General features: G+C 39.0%; 1 protein-coding gene across 1 annotated transcript in view; it reads right to left on the bottom strand.

Annotated features, from left to right (window-relative positions):
* EMILIN1 (elastin microfibril interfacer 1) overlaps positions 1-20,399 on the bottom strand; it is a 215,941-nt gene that overhangs the window by 52,477 nt on the left and 143,065 nt on the right. The gene's annotated exons all lie outside the window — the stretch shown is intronic.

The raw sequence follows: 20,399 nt of genomic DNA, 5'->3' as shown, positions 1-20,399 counted from the left end.
CAATTGCACTTCCCACCACCGGACATTTATACACAACTTACGTGAACGTCACGTTCTACACAGTAGAACCACCCCCCAAGGAATGTGTGCATCCGTGTCAGCGTGCCGTCCAAAATACACAGTGAAACAAAGTAATCACCCAGTTGATACAAACTAACCTTAGTGTGTAACGGAAAAAAAACAATGTGAAATTGTAAAGAGCGGGCGAAAGTAATTAGACAGGGAACAAATACGTAAGGCTGTCATATAAGCGAGTGGGTCAGACATATCCGGCAACAGCTTGATTGCCAAGGAAACTGAACACAATGTGAGTCTGCAGGGTATGACTCGCTCGCCTACATGTCAACAAATTACAAATGATGTACAGTGACTATCAGATTGGACAATCCAACCTTCTACTGGTGCCGTATTTGTGGATACTATGGGAGACAAATAGATCATCAATTTATATTGTAGCATATCTATCTAAGATGAGCAACAAGATACCTAGCATGAGCAATTAATCAAAAATAATATATGCAGATGTATTGATTCAAAGATATAAGAAATAAGGAAAAGAAAAGGATGAAAAATAATAAAGATAAATAAAAATCAATAAAAAAGAATAGAGAATAGGGAAATAATAATAAAGGAGAAAATAAATAATATATACTGAAAAAGAATTCCACAAAGTAAGTAAGATTCATACTAGAAGAGCAAACTGCTCCTAGATTATGTCAGTTATACCGCCAAATGAATAGTGGCTCTCATTATTTGAGGATTGGTATTAAAGAAACACCTGCCAATCCAAATGAAAATTGAGTCCCTTGGGCTTTATGGTGTCCAATTTATAAGTCCACCTGGCTTCTTACTTATTATGGTCACCTCCTCTAAGAATGGGAGGGACATGGTCTATGATGGTATACTTCAAGTCAGTGACCTTGTGTTTGTGCTAAACAAAGTGCCGGGCCACGGGTTGTTCAGAACTCCCCTGTTTTAATGTTGGGCGGATAGATGAGTGATGGTTTGCCATTCCTGTCCGAAGGTCATCAGAGGTTTTGCCTACATAGTATAGACCACAAATGCAGTGTAATAAATACACAATGTAGGTCATAGTACATGTAAGGCGGTGTTTATGCTTGTATATCTGACGCCTATGTGGGTTGGTAAAGGTTGAGCCCATAATGAGTCCATTGCAGGTGACACAACCCAGGCAGCGGAACACACCAGGTTTTTTAAGGTCCAACCAGGTTGTATGTTTATAACATTCTATTGGATCCGTTTTGACAAGAAGATCTCTCAATGATCTGGACCGTCGATAGCCAATCCGTGGTGGTAACATCCATGTTAGTGGAAGGGACTTATCAGTGGTGATAATGTCCCAGTGTTTTTTGATTACCTCTGGAAAGATGTTTTTTTTCCCCAGTGTAAGTGGTGACAAATGTCATACGTGGCTCCTTGTTTTCTATAGTGCCTTCAGTTTTCTCAAGCAGGTCGAAACTTGTGGCTTGTAATAATTTCTTTGGGTATTCCCTCATCTGGAATCTTTGAACCATTTCTTGGTGTTGTTTTTCCCTGTAACATTCTTGGGTGTTGTTTCTAGCCACCCTGAGCAATTACGATTTGGGCAAAGATCTCTTGGTTGCTGGTGGATGACAGCTTGTAAAGTGTAATAAAGAGTTCCTTTATTACACTGTGACTGTAACCTGTCACCTTGCTAGTATAAATGGATGTCCAGAAAGTCAATTTGATCCTTGTTATAATACATCTTAAATTTTAGGGCTGCATTGGCCCGATTGAGCTTTTCAAGCCACTTTTCCAGATCATCCGCGGAACCTGTCCAAAACAATAGAAGATCATCTATATATCTCTTGAAAAAAATGATCTGATCATTCTTGGGTAGTTCTGTTTCAAATTCTTCAAACCAACAGAATTACTCAAGAATGATCAGATCAGCTCGAAAACGTTCACATTAAAGTGGGATTTAACCAAGCCCTTTGGAGTGCGCTCTTCATTTTGGATTATATTCGTACTTTCAGCAGCACCCAAGGTTCTACTTGATCGGTCTGGAGTGCATTCTGCTATTGAGATTATTATTATTATTATTATTATTATTAATTCCAGACAAAGTTTAACAAACAAATACAGGGGCAATTGAGGGCCCTGTTCCTGTGGGAACTTACAATCTAGATGGGTAGGAGGGTGAGAAACAGGAGGTGGGGACTGCAAAGGTGAGAATGATATTAGTGAGGAGTTAGATGGGGCAGCAGTTAGGCAAGTAGAATTCATTTGTTACTGATTTGGAGATAGGCTTCCCTGAACAAAAAGGTCTTTAGGGAGCGTTTAAAGAAGGAAAGGTTAGGGGAGAGTCTGACAGCTCTAGGAAGTGCGTTCCAGATGGTTGGTGCCGCACGAGAGAAGTCCTGTAGTCTAGCATGGGAGGAGGTGATGGGAGAAGATGCAAGGAGCAGGTCATTGTTGAATCTTAGGGGACGGGCTGGAGTATATTTGTTGATGAGTGAGGACAGGTAGGGGGGGCTGCATTGGTAAGGGCTTTGTACGTCAGGGTGAGAATTTTGAATTTAATTCTGCTGTGAAAGGGGAGCCAGTGAAGGGACTCGCAGAGATGTGCAGCAGATACAGAGTGTTGGGAGAGGTGGCTTAGCCTAGCAGAGGCATTTAGGATGGATTGAAGGTGGGAGAGAGGGAGGCCAGATAGTAGGTTATTACTGTAGTCAATTATGGAAATTACCAGGGAGTGGATTAGCTGTTTAGTAGTTTCAGCACTCAAACGGACAAAGTTTGGAGATATTGCATAGATGGTTGCAACAGGATGAAGAGAGCAATTGGTTGTGAGGTATGAAGGACAGATTGGAGTCAAGTGTAACTCCTAGGCAGCGGACTTGGGGAGATAGTGGTGTCACCAACAGTGATTTAAAAGTTAGAAACCAGGGTAGAATTAGAGGGGGGATTAGAAGGAGCTCAGTCTTGGACATGTTGATTTGTAAGTGGTGAGAGGCCATCCAAGAAGAAATGCCAGATAAGCAGACACTGATGTGAGAAAGGAGAGAGTGCAGGGGTGGATAGGTAGATCTGAGTGTCATCAGCATAGCGTAGATAGTTGATTAGCTACTGATAAGTTTACCCAGTGAGGAAGTATAAATAGAGAAGAGTAGAGGACCCAGAACAGAGCCTTGAGGTACTCTAAAGGACCTATTAGAAAGATAAGAGTGGATCCAGGAGAGGACAGTGTCAGAGAGCCCAAGGGAGCTGAGAGTCCGTAGGAGAAGGGGGTGGTCAATGGTGTCAAAGGCAGCAGACAGGTCAAGTAAGATAAGTATTGAATAGTGGCCGTTGTTTTTAGCAGAAGATCGTTTAGTAACCTTGGTGAGGGCAGTCTCAGTTGAGTGTTGGGGATGGAAGACAGATTGCAAGGAGTCAAGCAATGGGATGGAGGACAAGAAGTGGGTTAGGCAATCAAAAAACTAGTTTATCCAGGACTTTTTAAGCTAGCGGAAGTGGTGATATGGGGCAGTAGTTTGCAGGAGAATTGGGGTAGAGGAAGGGTTTTTTTGAGGATGGGGGTGACGTTTGCATGTTTGAAGGAAGATGGGAATGAACCGGTAGTAAGGGATAGGTTGAAAATGTGAGTAAGCTGGAGTGAGGGTAGAAGACAAAGAGGGTATTAGATGTGAAGGGATAGGGTCAAGTGGCAGGTAGTGAGGTGTGATGAAGACATTTGTGAACTCGCTTCATTCTCAGTGATTGGGGAGGAATGTGCTGAGAGTGGTGCAGGGGGTGGTCGGGGGTGGAGATGGAAGGTTGCAGTCTTGTGTTGGGATGTTACTTTGGATGGTAAGTGTTTTTGTTAAAAAAAGAAGTCGGCCAGGTTTTGAGCACTAAAGGCAGATGAAGGGGGTGGTGCAGGTGGATAGAGGAAAGAGTTGAAAATGCTGAAGAGACGTTTAGGTTTAAAGGAGTAGGTTTGCTTGGCTAAGTGAAGGGCAGAGGAGTAAGAATAAAGAATGAACTTATATTGGGGGAAATCTGGTTCAGAGTGGGATTTCCTACAGGCATGTTCAGGAGCATTTTTGCAGGTATTTTGTTGCTTAGAGAGCCAGGGCTGGCGCTGACAACGTGGGCTTTTTGCATATTTGGGAAGGAGCAAAAATGTCAAGTGCAGAGGAGAGAGTATTGTTATAGTTGGGGAGAGAGATATTTACAAATACACAGAACATATTCTGCTAGGTGCAGAACATTAGAATGTGCAAAACAATTTATTAAATATGAATATTGCATATAACTAATAGTTACATTGTAGCTAGCTTAGGGTTTATTTTTATTTTACAGGCAAGTTTGTATTTATTTTAACTAGGTAGAATAGTTATTAAATAGTTATTAACTATTTAATAACTACCTAGCTAAAATAAATACAAATATACCTGTAAAATAAAACCTAACCTAAGTTACACTAACACCTAACACTACACTATAATTAAATTAATTCCCTAAATTAAATACAATTAAATAAAATTAGCTAAAGTACAAAAAACAAACAAACATTAAATTACAGAAAATAATAAACAAATTACAAAATTTTTAAACTAATTACACCTAATCTAATCCCCCCAACATTAAAACCTACCACCCGCACAACCAACCCTACACTAAAACCCACCCAATAAACCCTTAAAAAAACCTAACACTAACCCCTTGAAGATCACCTTACCGGGAGAAGTCTTCATCCAACCGGGCCGAAGTCCTCAGCAAAGCCAGGAGAAGTCTTCATCCAAGCCGGGGCGAAGTGGTCCTCCAGACGGGCAGAAGTCTTCATCCAGACGGCATCTTCTATCTTCATCCATCCGGAGCGGCTCCATCTTCAAGACATACAACGCGGAATTCTATCAGCCAATCGGAATTAAGGTAGAAAAAAATCCTATTGGCTGATGGTTAGTGTTAGTTTTTTTTTAAGGGGGTATTGGGTGGGTTTTAGAGTAGGGTTGGTTGTGCGCGTGGTGGGTTTTAATGTTGGGGGGATTTGTAATTTTTTTTACAGGTAAAAGAGCTGATTACTTTAAGGCAATGCCCCGCAAAAGGCCCTTTTAAGGGCTATTTGTAATTTAGTGTAGGGTAGGGCTTTTTTATTTTGGGGGGGCTTTTTTATTTTGTTAGTGGGGTTAGTAGGTGTAATTAGTTTACAAATCTTGTAATTTTTTTTTTTTCTGTAATTTAGTGGGGGTTTTTTGTACTTTAGCTAATTTTATTTAATTGTATTTAATTTAGGAAATTAATTTAATTATCGTGTAGTGTTAGTGAAACTTAGGTTAGGTTTTATTTTACATGTCAATTTGTATTTATTTTAGCTAGGTAGTTATTAAATAGTTAATAACTATTTATTAACTAGTCTACCTAGTTAAAATAAATACAAACTTGCCTGTAAAATAAAAATAAACCCTAAGCTAGATACAATGTAACCATTAGTTATATTGTAGCTAGCTTAGGGTTTATTTTATAGGTAAGTATTTAGTTTTAAATAGGAATAATTTAGTTAATGATAGGAATATTTATTTAGATTTCTTTTAATTATATTTAAGTTAGGGAGGGTTAGGGTTAGACTTAGATTTAGGGTTTAATAACTTTAGTATAGTGGCTGCGACGTTGGGGGCGGCAGATTAGGGGTTAATAAATGTAGGTAGGTGTCGGCGATGTTAGGGACGGCAGATTAGGGGTTAATAATATTTTACTAATGTTTGTGAGGCGGGAGTGCGGTGGTTTAGGGGTTAATATATTTATTATAGTGGCGGCAATGTCCGGTTCGACAGATTAGGGGTTATTTTTTAATTTTTTTAGTGTTTGCGATGTGGGAAGGCCTCGGTTTAGGGTTTAATAGGTAGTTTATGGGTGTCAGTGCACTTTTTAGCACTTTAGTTAAGAGTTTTATGCTTTGGCGTTGTACCATAAAACTCTTAACTACTGACTTTAAAATGCGGCACCAGTCTTGACAGGAGAGGGTCTACCGCTCACTTTTTGGCAGACTCGTAATACCGGCGTTATGCAAGTCCAATTGAAAAAAGAGGATACGCAATTTACGTAAGGGGATTTGCGGTATTTAAGTCCCAAAATTGGAATCCAAGATTGAACTATAATTCTATTGGGGATCCCCTTTCTAAAGCAATGGACATCGATATAAGCACAGCAATTTGTATTTCTTTTGAAGATGCAAATATAATATTGCTTGAAAACCCAGTCACACTATTAATTGCTGTGATTCCTCTGTAACGGAGCTCAGATATAGTACTCACTATGGGGCCCATTTATCAAATTCTGTACGGAGCTTGTGGGCCGTGTTTCTGGCGAGTCTTCAGACTCGCCAGAAAAAGCAGTTATGAAGCTGCGGTCTAAAGACCACTGCTCCGTAACCCTGTCCGTCTGCTCTGAGCAGGTGGACAGGAAAAGCCGCAATTCAACCCGATCGAGTACGATCGTGTTGATTGACACCTCCCTGCTGGTGGCCGCAAGTCAGCAGGGGGCGGCGTTGTACCAGCAGCTCTTGTGCGCTGCTGGTGCAATGCTGAATACGGAGAGCGTATTGCTCTCCGCATTCAGCGAGGTCTTGCGCAAGACCTTTGATACATAGGCCCCTAAGTCTGCATAGAGCAGTATTTTTCAATATGCCAGAGATGCTCTCTTATTCTGAAAAAAGAAAAAACTAATGGTTAGATGACGAGTTTTGCAGTAAGAGGGGTGCGTTGCTAACTTGCACGTTATTGTCACCGCTCACTTACCTACAGCGCTGGTATTACAGGTTTTCAGAAACCCGGCGTTATTAGGCAAGAAGTGAGTGTAGAGCAAAATTGAGCTCCTTACCGCACTCCAATACCAGTGCTGCTTAAGTCAGCGGTGAGCTGGTTGTACGTGCTCGTGCACGATTTCCCCACAGACATCAATGGGGAGAGCCTGCTGAGAAAAAGTCTAACACCTGCCAAAAAGCAGCGTAAAACTCAGTAACGCAGCCCCATTGATTCCTATGTGGAAACACTTTTTATGTTTACACCTAACACCCTAACATGAACCCCGAGTCTAAACACCCCTAATCTTACACTTATTAACCCCTAATCTGCCACCCCCGACATCTACATTATACTTATTAACCCCTAATCTGTCGCTACGGACATCGCCACCACTATAATAAACATATTAACCCCTAAAATGCCATACTCCCGCCTCGCAAACACTAGTTAAATATTAACCCCTAATCTGCCGCCCCCAACGTCGCCGCCACTATACTATATTTATTAACCCCTAAATCTAAGTCTAACCCTAACACCTGACACAGGCCGAAACGCGTTGACCAGCATTGGTAAGCCTTATTCTATTATTTACAACATCCTTAGGACCATCTACACTATATTGTGTTTCTGTTTTTTCCACAGGTGATTGTTCGAGTTTTTTATATCTACATTTTATTTTTCATTTTTATTTTTTATTTTTCACATCCCATTCCAACACCTATTATTGAAGTCACATACGTTTGGAGACCATTAGGAGTACCACCATCAAAAGACTTTTTCTCACTTTGAAAATCTACCCTTTTTACTATTATTTTTTCATATCGTTTACAAACAACACCGTTTTTTCTGTGATATTGCCACACTGATTGCTGGTGCATCTGCACCTGTTCTGACATTTCTATCACCATCCCTCAGAGAATCGAAATTACTGGAATATATTCCCTACATTCCATAGGACTAGAGACTCTTTTTGTACACTTCGTTCTTTCTTGCACATTTTTTTGCGCATTTGACATTTTTTTGCACAATTGACATTTTTTTGGATTCCATATCGATTGGCATTGCAAGCTTTATTGTTTATCTCTGATTCTTTCACATCTATTTTTTACACCACTTCACCGTGAATTTTTTACCCTGCTTCAACCTGGATGTTTTAATAAGATTGTCTATTATTGTTTTTAAAATTGGAAATTGTTTTTGTGAAACACCTTGCTGACTAAATCGCTTATATTTAAATTTGACCTGATTTTTTACCTATTTAATAACCCAAGTTTTTTATATGATATATGTAATGTACCATGGATCCATGATAGTTTTGTATTGAACTTGTTTTTACCGTGCATTTACCTTTATTTATGTATTAAAAACACATTTTAGACCAATTTGGCTCTCCATCCAATTATACTCTAACCTAGCCTCCTTAGGGTAGGCGCCTGGGATTTTTCTTTTCATTATCTGCTTTAACCATTGGGCACCTGCTAGGAGTCCCCCTCCCTAGGCTTAGAGGTTACCATTAGGCGCTGAGGTTTTCTCTATTTTAATTGATTCTAACCCTAACACCCCCTAACTTAAATATAATTAAAATAAATCTTAATAAAACCTACTATTAATAACTAAATTCCTATTTAAAACTAAATACTTACCTATAAAATAAACCCTAAGATAGCTACAATATAAAAATAAAAAATAGTTACATTGTATTTAGCTTAGGGTTTATTTTTATTTTACAGGCAAGTTTGTATTTATTTTAACTAGGTAGAATAGTTACTAAATAGTTAATAACTATTTACTAACTACCTAGCTAAAATAAAGACAATTTTACCTGTAAAATAAAACCTAACCTAAGTTACACTAACACCTAACACTACAATTAAATAAATTACTTAAATTAAATACAATTAAATACAATTACCTAAATTACAAAAAAAAAAACTAAATTACACCAAATAAAAAGCAAATTATCAGATATTTAAACTAATTACACCTAATCTAATAGCCCTATCAAAATAAAGCCCCCCCAAAATACCCCCCCCCCGTCTAAACTACTAATAGCCCTTAAAAAGGCCTTTTGCGGGGCATTGCCCCAAAGAAATTGGCTCTTTTACCTTGGGCATTTAGCTATATTGCGGCCCAAAGCCCTAACCTAAAAATAAAACCCACCCAATAAACCCTTAAAAAATCCTAACACTAAACCCTGAAAATCCACTTACAGTTTTGAAGATCCGTCATCAATCCTCAACGAAGCCAGGAGAAGTCCTCATCGAAGTGGCAAGAAATCATCAACGAAGCCGGGAGAAGTCTTCATCCAATCCGGGAGAAGTGGTCCTCCAGATGGGCAGAATCAGCCAATAGAATGCGAGCTCAATACTTTTGGTTGATTGGATCAGCCAATAGGATTGAAGTTCAATCCTATTGGCTGATTGCATCTGCCAATAGGATTTTTTCAACCTTAATTCCGATTGGCTGATAGAATTCAGCCAATCGGCTTCGTTGAGGACTTCTTGCCGCTTCGATGAGGACTTCTCCCAGCTTGGTTGAGGATGGATGTCGGATCTTCAAAACTGTAAGTGGATTTTCAGGGGGTAGTGTTAGGATTTTTTAAGGGTTTATTGGGTGGGTTTTATTTTTAGGTTAGGGCTTTGGGCCACAATAGAGCTAAATGCCCTTTTAAGGGCAATGCCCATCCAAATGCCCTTTTCAGGGCAATGGGGAGCTTAGGCTTTTTTAGTTAGGGTTTTATTTGGGGGGTTTGGTTGTGTGAGTGGTGGGTTTTACTATTGGGGGGGTTGTTTTTAAGGGCTATTGGTAGTTTAGTTTAGGCTGGGGGGGGTTTATTTTGGGGGGGGGGGCTTTTTTATTTTTATAGGGCTATTAGATTAGGTGTAATTAGTTTAAATATCTGTAATTTGTTTTTTATTTTGTGTAATTTAGTGTTTGTTTGTTTTTTTGTAATTTAGGTAATTGTATTTATTTTATTTAATTTAGGAAATTTATTTAATTGTAGTTTAGTGTTAGGTGTAAGTGTAACTTAGATTAGGTTTTATTTTACATCTAGCACCTAACACCCTAACATGTGCCCCGAGTCTAAACACCCCTAATCCCCTAAACACCCCTAATCTGTTCCCCCCTACACCACCGCAACTAAATAAATGTATTACCCCCTAAACCGCCGCTCCCGGAGCCCGCTGCCACTCTAATAAACTTATTAACCCCTAAACCTCCACTCCCGGACCCCGCCGCCACTATAATAAATATGTTAACCCCTAAACCGCCACTCCCAGACCCCGCCGCCACTATAATAAATATATTAACCCCTAAACCGCTGCTCCCGGACCCCGCCGCAACTATAATAAAATTATTAACCCCTAAACCTAAGTCTAACCCTAACACCCACCTAACTTAAATATTAATTAAATACATCTAAAGAAATATTATTCTTATTAACAAACGCCTAGATTTAGAGTTCTGCGGCCAAAGGGGTGCGTTAGCTACGCATGCTTTTTTTTCTCCCCCGCACCTTTTAAATACCGCTGGTATTTAGAGTTCACAGAAGGGCTGCGTTAGGCTCCAAAAAGGGAGCGTAGAGCATAATTTACCGCCACTGCAACTCTAAATACCAGCGGTGCTTACGGACGCGGCCAGCTTCAAAAACGTGCTTGTGCACGATTCCCCCATAGGAAACAATGGGGCTGTTTGAGCTGAAAAAAACCTAACACCTGCAAAAAAGCACTATAATAAAGATATTAACCCCTAAACCGCCGTTCTCCCGCCTTGCAAAAACACTAGTTAAATATTATTAACCCCTAATCTGCCGCCCCCAACGTCGCCGCCACTGTACTATATTTATTAACCCCTAAACCTAAGTCTAAGCCTAACCCTAACACCCACTAAATTTAATATAATTAAAATAAATCTAAGGATTAATTTACTCCTAGATTTAGAGTTCTGCGTTAGCCGTCAAAACCAGCGTTTGGGGCTCCTAACGCTGGTTTTGGGCTACCGCTGGTATTTAGAGTCAGTCAGGAAAGGGTCTAACGCTCACTTTGCAGCCGCGACTTTTCCATACCGCAGATCCCCCTACGCCATTTGTGTATCCTATCTTTTCAATGGGATCTTTCTAACGCCGGTATTTAGAGTCTTGGCTGAAGTGAGCGTTAGAAATCTAACGACAAGACTCCAGCCGCAGAGAAAAGCCAGGAGTTAAGAGCTTTCTGGGCTAGCGCCGGTTCATAAAGCTCTTAACTACTGGACTCTAAAGTACACTAACACCCATAAACTACCTATGTACCCCTAAACCGAGGTCCCCCCACATCGCCGCCACTCTAATACATTTTTTAACCCCTAATCTGCCGACCGCACACCGCCGCAACCTACATTATCCCTATGTACCCCTAATCTGCTGCCCCTAACACCGCCGACCCCTATATTATATTTATTAACCCCTAATCTGCCGCCCCCAACGTCGCTGCCACCTACCTACAATTATTAACCCCTAATCTGCAGACCGGACCTCACCGCTACTATAATAAAGTTATTAACCTCTAATCCGCCTCACTCCCACCTCAAAAACCCTATAATAAATAGTATTAACCCCTAATCTGCCCTCCCTAACATCACCGACACCTAACTTCAAGTATTAACCCCTAATCTGCCGACCGGACCTCACCGCTAGGTTTATTTAAGGGGGGTTTGGGTTAGATTAGGGGTATGTGGGTGGTGGGTTGTAATGTTGGGGGGGATAATGTATGTGTTTTTTTTACAGGCAAAAGAGCAGAATTATTTGGGGCATGCCCGCAAAAGGCCCTTTTAAGGGCTGGTAAGGTAAAAGAGCTTTTCTATTTTTATTTTAGAATAGGGTAGGGCATTTTTTTATTTTAGGGGGCTTTGTTATTTTATTAGGGGGCTTAGAGTAGGTGTAATTAGCTTAAAATTGTTGCAATATTTTTATAATGTTTGTAAATTATTTTTTTATTTTTTGTAACTTAGTTCTTTTTTATTTTTTGTACTTTAGTTAGTTTATTTAATTGTATTTATTTGTAGGCATTTGTATGTAATTAATTTATTGATAGTGTAGTGTTAGGTTTAATTGTAATTTAGGTTAGGATTTATTTTACAGGTCATTTTGTAATTATTTTAACTAGGTAGCTATTAAATAGTTATTAACTATTTAATAGCTATTGTACCTGGTTAAAATAAATACAAAGTTGCCTGTAAAATAAATATTAATCATAAAATAGCTACAATATAATTATTATTTATATTGTAGCTATATTAGGGTTTATTTTACAGGTAAGTATTTAGCTTTAAATAGGAATAATTTATTTAATAAGAAATAATTTATTTTGTTAGATAAAAATTATATTTAACTTAGGGGGTGTTAGTGTTAGACTTAGCTTTAGGGGTTAATACATTTATTAGAGTAGTGGCGAGGTCCGGTCGGCAGATTAGGGGTTAATACTTGAAGTTAGGTGTCGGTGATGTTAGGGAGGGCAGATTAGGGGTTAATACTATTTATTATAGGGTTTTTGAGGCGGGAGTGAGGCGGATTAGGGGTTAATAACTTTATTATAGTAGCGGTGAGGTCCGGTCGGCAGATTAGGGGTTAATAAGTGTAGGTAGGTGGCGGCGGCAGATTAGGGGTTAATAAATATAATATAGAGGTTGGCGGTGTTATGGGGCAGCAGAATAGGGGTACATAGGGATAACGTAGGTTGTGGCGGTGTCCGGAGCGGCAGATTAGTGGTTAATAATAATATGCAGGGGTCAGCGATAGCGGGGGCTGCAGATTAGGGGTTAATAAGTGTAAGGTTAGGGGTGTTTAGACTCGGGGTACATGTTAGGGTGTTAGGTGCAGACTTAGGAAGTGTTTCCCCATAGGAAACAATGGGGCTGCGTTAGGAGTTGAACGCTGCTTTTTTGCAGGTGTTAGGTTTTTTATCAGCTCAAACAGCCCCATTGTTTCCTATGGGGGAATCGTGCACAAGCACGTTTTTGAAGCTGGCCGCGTCCGTAAGCACCGCTGGTATTTAGAGTTGCAGTGGCGGTAAATTATGCTCTACGCTCCCTTTTTGGAGCCTAACGCAGCCCTTCTGTGAACTCTAAATACCAGCGGTATTTAAAAGGTGCGGGGGAGAAAAAAAAGCACGCGTAACTAACGCACCCCTTTGGCCGCAGAACTCTAAATCTAGGCGTTTGTTGATAAGAATAATATTTCTTTAGATGTATTTAATTAATATTTAATTTAGGTGGGTGTTAGGGTTAGGGTTAGACTTAGGTTTAGGGGTTAATAATTTTATAGTTGTGGCGGGGTCCGGGAGCAGCGGTTTAGGGGTTAATATATTTATTATAGTGGCGGCGGGGTCTGGGAGTGGCGGTTTAGGGGTTAACATATTTATTATAGTGGCGGCGGGGTCCGGGAGCGGAGGTTTAGGGGTTAATAAGTTTATTAGAGTGGCGGCGGGCTCCGGGAGCGGCGGTTTAGGGGGTAATACATTTATTTAGTTGCGGCGGTGTAGGGGGGAACAGATTAGGGGTGTTTAGACTCGGGGTACATGTTAGGGTGTTAGGTGCAGACATCTCCCATAGGAATCAATGGGATGTCGGGCAGCAGCGAACATGAACTTTCACTATGGTCAGACTCCCATTGATTCCTATGGGATCCGCCACCTCCAGGGCGGCGGATTGAAAGCCAGGTACGCTGGGCCGGAAAAGTGCTGAGCGTACCTGCTAGTCATTTGATAACTAGCAAAAGTAGTCAGATTGTGCCGCATTTGCGTTCGGAACAACTGTGTCCGGCGGATCGAAGCTTACGTCACTATATTCTACTTTTGCCGGGCAGCAGGGCTTGATAACTAAGGCGAATCAGCCTCGCCACAAATACGCTGCGGAATTCCAGCGTATTTGAGGTTGATGGCTTGATAACTAGGGGCCTGTATCTGCATTACATGTACACCATTTGCCTTGCATTAACCAATCCGTGCTTATGTCTGCAGACAACAAGACTGACACCAGCTATAATGTTAGTATAGAAAACATTATTTAGCACTTGTTATCACATAAAGACAATACTATTTGCTTTGCATTAACCAATCTGTGCTTATGTCTGCAGATAACTGTCAAGGTATCTGTGAAGATTATTAAATCATTTATGTATGTGTGTGTGTGTGTGTATATGTGTGTGTATATATATATATATATATATATATATATATATGTGAACACCAAATGATTCATTTATTTGTAAGACATTAAATGGTTTGGCTGACCACAGTTCAATCCTCCCCCACTCAATATGCAAAATTACAATACATCCAAATGAGAACAAATTCAGATTGTCACTGACCCCTTTTTCTATTCAAAACATTTGGTCATTAAGTCAGGCAATTTGTTCCAAAGAGATGGTCATCTATATTTTGTGTATTGCAAATCTTAGATCAGACATGAAGATTCTGTTTCCTGATTAACAGAACATCTGAGATCAAAGATTATCAGATAAATAAATGACCTCATGCAGTGATACAGACACAATGTCTGAAAAATCAATGGATTTCTTTTTCAATTTAAACAGATTTGAAGAACCAGTTCTTAGCTGAACAAACATTTTCAAAGGAAATAATCTTATGCACATAGATGCTAAATTGTCCCTGTTGTATTGAATCAACATTTGCACTGGTTAGCACAGACACATGTTTTGCATTATAACTTGTGAATTCATTTAGAATCACAACTTGGGTTTAAATCTCAAACATTAAATATATGCCTTAGACTGTATTAAATGTCTATATATGGATCTGGGGAAATGCAATTCAGAATGTCTATTTGTATAACGGTAACATATTAGATAAGTGTATGCTGGAATTAAAAAAAAAAGGAATACAGTTAATTTTAAAATGTCCAATTTTAATAACCTATTTCTTTACATCTCTCAGACATCTAAGAAGTACATATATAATTGGTATTTTAAACAATATCCTGTGTATTTTATACTCTCAAAGAGAGATATACAGATATGAAATATTAATCTGTATGGGATAGTAATCCAATATAGATATAATTATATGAAAACAGCATATGTTTGCTGATCTCAAGGTATGTATTATTGGTGTGATCACTAGAAACATGTTTATATTTAGTATTGGAGTAATCAGAAAAATGACATTATATTATCCCATCCATAATTAAAATGGTAAGTGATGAATGCAATAAGTTATAGTATGTTAAATAATCATTATATAGGGAGATATTTGGATTAGCAGTGTTAAAAAAAATGAAACTGTCTTGTTTGCTGCCCCCGATGGCCTAAATCCAGTATTACAGCCAAAAGGCATTTGGCTGTTAAAAATGAAATTTCCCAGATAACCAATCAATGCTCAGCTTCCGGAGGGCCAATCATCCTAATTTCACAATGATTAGAATAAAAAGGGGTGGGACTATATTGCAAAATATAATCCCAAGCAAGAGAAGAAAACAAAACTCTGTGCTGAATTTTGGACTGACTAAAACTGCTGCGATCCAGTCTATTATAAAGCAACCTGGGCATATCTTTTTATCCATCTTGCAAAAAATACCTCTTTCAATTTATGAGGCGAAATTGGATTGATTGGAGAAACTCTGGAAGTTAAAACATGAATTGTTTTTGTTGGTAATGAATGCCGGTTGTTTATCTTTAATATTTTAGACAAAGGTAATTGGTAAGACTATAGTCAAATTGCAGTTAGTAATTTTAAAAGGGTGTTTTGTATTTTAGCTTACATTCATAGTCCTGTATAGTCTTAACTAGTCACTCTTGTATGCTAAGTAATTAATTTATTTGCTAGATAAATATCCTTTTGGGTTGCATATTTCTTAGTCAGGCCCATTATTGTAGTAAATCTCTCTGGTGTGTAATTTATCTCTGCAAATATATATCTATATTTTAGAATTTGCTTTATTGCTGCTAAAGAATTTATTTCATCTCAGATAACTTAGCATAAAAATTGACTGGTAAAGTGTATTGTTCTATTGTTTAACTAAGCACTGTTAAAGTTAGTGGCTCATATCTTGGTATCTCATTGTGGTAGTTTAATGAAATTCAACTGTGAATAAGGTTAATAAATAAGGTAACTTTTGTGATCTTTGCATAGCATATTATAACAGTTTAAACGTGTATTGTTTTATTCAGATCTGTTTTTTTTTACAAATATATTTCAATGTGTCTATAAATTTTAACTAATATAAAGAATTTAGGAATTTACATTAATTTTATTGTTTGGTATATGCATGTTTATTGGGGGTTTATTTTAAAGAATAATTATTAAACATATTGTATTATAACCTGGCCATATACTGACACAACAAGACTAACACCAGCTATAATGTTAGTATAGAGAGCATTATTTAGCACTTGTTATCACATACAGACAATACCATTTGCCTTGCATTAACCAATCTGTGCTTATGTCTGCAGACAACAAGACTAACATCAACTATAATGTTAGTATAGAGAACATTATTTAGCACTTGTTATCTCAAAGACAATTAGGGAAATAAATATAGCAGAGTTATCCTTGAAGTCAGCAGTTTAAGTTCTGAGCATTAGAAATGGCTTAATTTTCAAAGCTACATTATATGAAAAGGGGCAAAATAAATCATGAGAATACATTGTAACATTGTTAAATATTTTATACACAAGTCTCTCCCTTTAAGTTGTGCTGTGTCTGCTAGATTAGGTGTACCATGCTGTGAAGGAGGCCTAGTAGATTCTAATCAGCCTGAGCTGAGTATAAAGTCATAGCCAAACATATTGGCATCCCTGCATTTCTGTCAGATAAAGCACCACTTTGTGTAAAAATTGTTACAATTACAAATGTTAGGCATTCCCATGTTTATTTTTTTTATTTTTGATCGGTATGACACAAAAAAGTAGAGAAAAAAAAGCCAAATCTGACACATTCCATGCAAAACTCCAAAAATGGACTGGACAAAATGATTGACACCTTCTCAAAATTGTAAGCAATAATTGCATTCCAAGTTTGTAATGCTCCTGTAATTTGTAATTAAATGCACCTGTATCAATTAACAGGTTCTGACAATATAGAAATCACACTGGCAACCAGTTAAAATGGTGAAAAATGTACTCAACCTTTCTGTTGTATTTCTCTGTGTGCCACACTGGGCATGGAGAAGAGAAAGAGCAGCAAATAATTTTCTGGGGATTTGAGAACAAAAATTGTGGAAAAGCATGGACAATCTCAAGGTTAAGTCTAAAGTCCATCTCCAGGGATCTTAATGTTTCTGTGTCCACTGTGTGCAACATTGTCAAGAAGTTTACAGCCCATGGCACTGTAGCTAATCTCCCTGGATGTGGACGGAAAAAAAAATTGATCAAAGATTGCAACGCAGGATTGTTCAAATGATGGATAAAGAACCTCAATCAACTTCCAGACAAATTCAAGCTGACATCCAAGCACTGGGTACAAATGTGTCAGCTCACACTATGTTGCTATCAAAATTAAAAGGGACGCTATGGTAGGAGACCCAGGAGTACCCCAATGCTGACACAAACATAAAAAAGCCAGATTGGAGTTTGCCAAAACTTACCTGAGGAAGCCAAATTACAGTTTTTTGGCAAAGCCCATCATTTTACTGTTTTCAGAAAAAGAAATGAGACTTTAAAAAATAGAATACAGTCAAACATGGTGGAGGTTCAGATGTTTTGGGGTTGTTTTGCTGTTTCAGGTACTTGACTGTGTGCATGGCATTATGAAATTTGAAGACTACCAAAGAATTCTGTGGTGCAATATAGGGCCCAGTGTCAGAAAGTTGGCTCTCCGTCAAAGGTCATGAGTCTTACAGCAGGACAATGACCCAAGCACATGTCAAAAAGCACGTCGGCGGGATGAAGATGGAGCCGGAAGAAAGAAGATTGAAGATGCCGCTTGATAGAAGACTTCAGCCGGATGATGGAGCTCTTCAGCCCCCGCTTGGATCAAGACTTCAGCCGGATGATGGACCTCTTCAGCCCCCGCTTGGATCAAGACTTCAGCTGGATGATGGACCTCTTCAGCCCCCGCTTGGGCTTGGATGAAGACTTTGGACCCTCTTCTGGACGGATCGGTGATACCCGGCATGGTGAAGACAAGGTAGGGAGATCTTCAGGGGCTTAGTGTTAGGTTTATTTAAGGGGGGTTTGGGTTAGATTAGGGGTATGTGGGTGGTGGGTTGTAATATTGGGGTGGATATTGTATGGGTTTTTTTTACAGGCAAAAGAGCAGAATTCTTTGGGGCATGCCCCGCAAAAGGCCCTTTTAAGGTCTGGTAAGGTAAAAGAGCTTTTCAATTTTTATTTTAGAATAGGGTAGGGCATTTTTTTATTTTGGGGGGCTTTGTTATTTTATTAGGGGGCTTAGAGTAGGTGTAATTAGCTTAAAATTGTTGTAATATTTTTATAATGTTTGTAAATTATTTTTTTATTTTTTGTAACTTAGTTCTTTTTTATTTTTTGTACTTTAGTTAGTTTATTTAATTGTATTTATTTGTAGGCATTTGTATGTAATTAATTTATTGCTAGTGTAGTGTTAGGTTTAATTGTAGATAATTGTAGATATTTTATTTAATTAATTTATTGCTAGTGTAGTGTTAGGTTTAATTGTAACTTAGGTTAGGATTTATTTTACAGGTAATTTTGTAATTAGTTTAACTAGGTAGCTATTAAATAGTTATTAAATATTTAATAGCTATTGTACCTGATTAAAATAAATACAAAGTTGCCTGTAAAATAAATATTAATCCTAAAATAGCTACAATATAATTATTATTTATATTGTAGCTATATAAGGGTTTATTTTACAGGTAAGTATTTAGCTTTAAATAGGAATAATTTATTTAATAAGAAATAATTTATTTCGTTAGATAAAAATTATATTTAACTTAGGGGGTGTTAGTGTTAGGGTTAGACTTAGCTTTAGGGGTTAATACATTTATTAGAGTAGCGGCGAGGTCTGGTCGGCAGATTAGGGGTTAATACTTGAAGTTAGGTGTCGGTGATGTCAGGGAGGGCAGATTAGGGGTTAATACTATTTATTATAGGGTTTTTGAGGCGGGAGTGAGGCGGATTAGAGGTTAATAAATTTATTATAGTAGCAGTGAGGTCCGGTCGGCAGATTAGGGGTTTATAAGTGTAGGTAGGTGGCGGCGACGTTGGGGGCGGCAGATTAGGGGTTAATAAATATAATATAGGGGTCGGCGGTGTTAGGGGCAGCAGATTAGGGGTACATAGGGATAACGTAGGTTGCGGCGGTGTCCGGAGCGGCAGATTAGGGGTTAATAATAATATGCAGGGGTCAGCGATAGCGGGGGCGGCAGATTAGGGGTTAATAAGTGTAAGATTAGGGGTGTTTAGACTCGGGGTACATGTTAGGGTGTTAGGTGCATACTTAGGAAGTGTTTCCCCATAGGAAACAATGGGGCTGCGTTAGGAGTTGAACGCTGCTTTTTTTCAGGTGTTAGGTTTTTTTTCAGCTCAAACAGCCCCATTGTTTCCTATGGGGGAATCGTGCACGAGCACGTTTTTGAAGCTGACCACGTCCGTAAGCACCGCTGGTATTTAGAGTTGCAGTGGCGGTAAATTATGCTCTACGCTCCCTTTTTGGAGCCTAACGCAGCCCTTCTGTGAACTCTAAATACCAGTGGTATTTAAAAGGTGCAGGGGAGAAAAAAAAGCATGCGTAGCTAACGCACCCCTTTGGCCGCAGAACTCTAAATCTAGGCGTTTGTTAATAAGAATAATATTTCTTTAGATGTATTTAATTAATATTTAAGTTAGATGGGTGTTAGGGTTAGGGTTAGACTTAGGTTTAGGGGTTAATAATTATATTATAGTTGCGGCGGGGCCCGGGAGCAGCGGTTTAGGGGTTAATATATTTATTATAGTGGCGGCGGGGTCTGGGAGTGGCGGTTTAGGGGTTAACATATTTATTATAGTGGCGGCGGGGTCCGGGAGCGGCGGTTTAGGGGTTAATAAGTTTATTAGAGTGGCGGCGGGCTCCGGGAGCGGCGGTTTAGGGGGTAATACATTTATTTAGGGGGGGAACAGATTAGGGGTGTTTAGACTCGGGGTATATGTTAGGGTGTTAGGTGCAGACATCTCCCATAGGAATCAATGGGATGTCGGGCAGCAGCGAACATGAACTTTCACTATGGTCAGACTCCCATTGATTCCTATGGGAAAACCAGGTACGCTGGGCCGGAAAAGTGCCGAGCGTACCTGCTAGTCATTTGATAACTAGTAAAAGTAGTCAGATTGTGCCGAACTTGCGTTCAGAACATCTGGAGTGGCGTAAGAATCGATCTGTGTCGGACTGTGTCCGGCGGATCGAAGCTTACGTCACTATATTCTACTTTTGCCGGGCAGCAGGGCTTGATAACTAAGGCGAATCAGCCTCGCCACAAATACGCTGCGGAATTCCAGCGTATTTGAGGTTGATGGCTTGATAACTAGGGGCCTGTATCTGCATTACATGTACACCATTTGCCTTGCATTAACCAATCCGTGCTTATGTCTTCAGACAACAAGACTAACACCAGCTATAATGTTAGTATAGAAAACATTATTTAGCACTTGTTATCACATAAAGACAATACTATTTGCTT

The sequence above is a fragment of the Bombina bombina genome, chromosome 4 (genome assembly GCF_027579735.1).
Source record: "Bombina bombina isolate aBomBom1 chromosome 4, aBomBom1.pri, whole genome shotgun sequence".
Taxonomy (NCBI): Eukaryota; Metazoa; Chordata; class Amphibia; order Anura; family Bombinatoridae; genus Bombina; species Bombina bombina.
The sequence above is the reverse complement of the archived record's forward strand: the minus strand, read 5'-3'. Positions and strand labels throughout refer to the sequence as shown.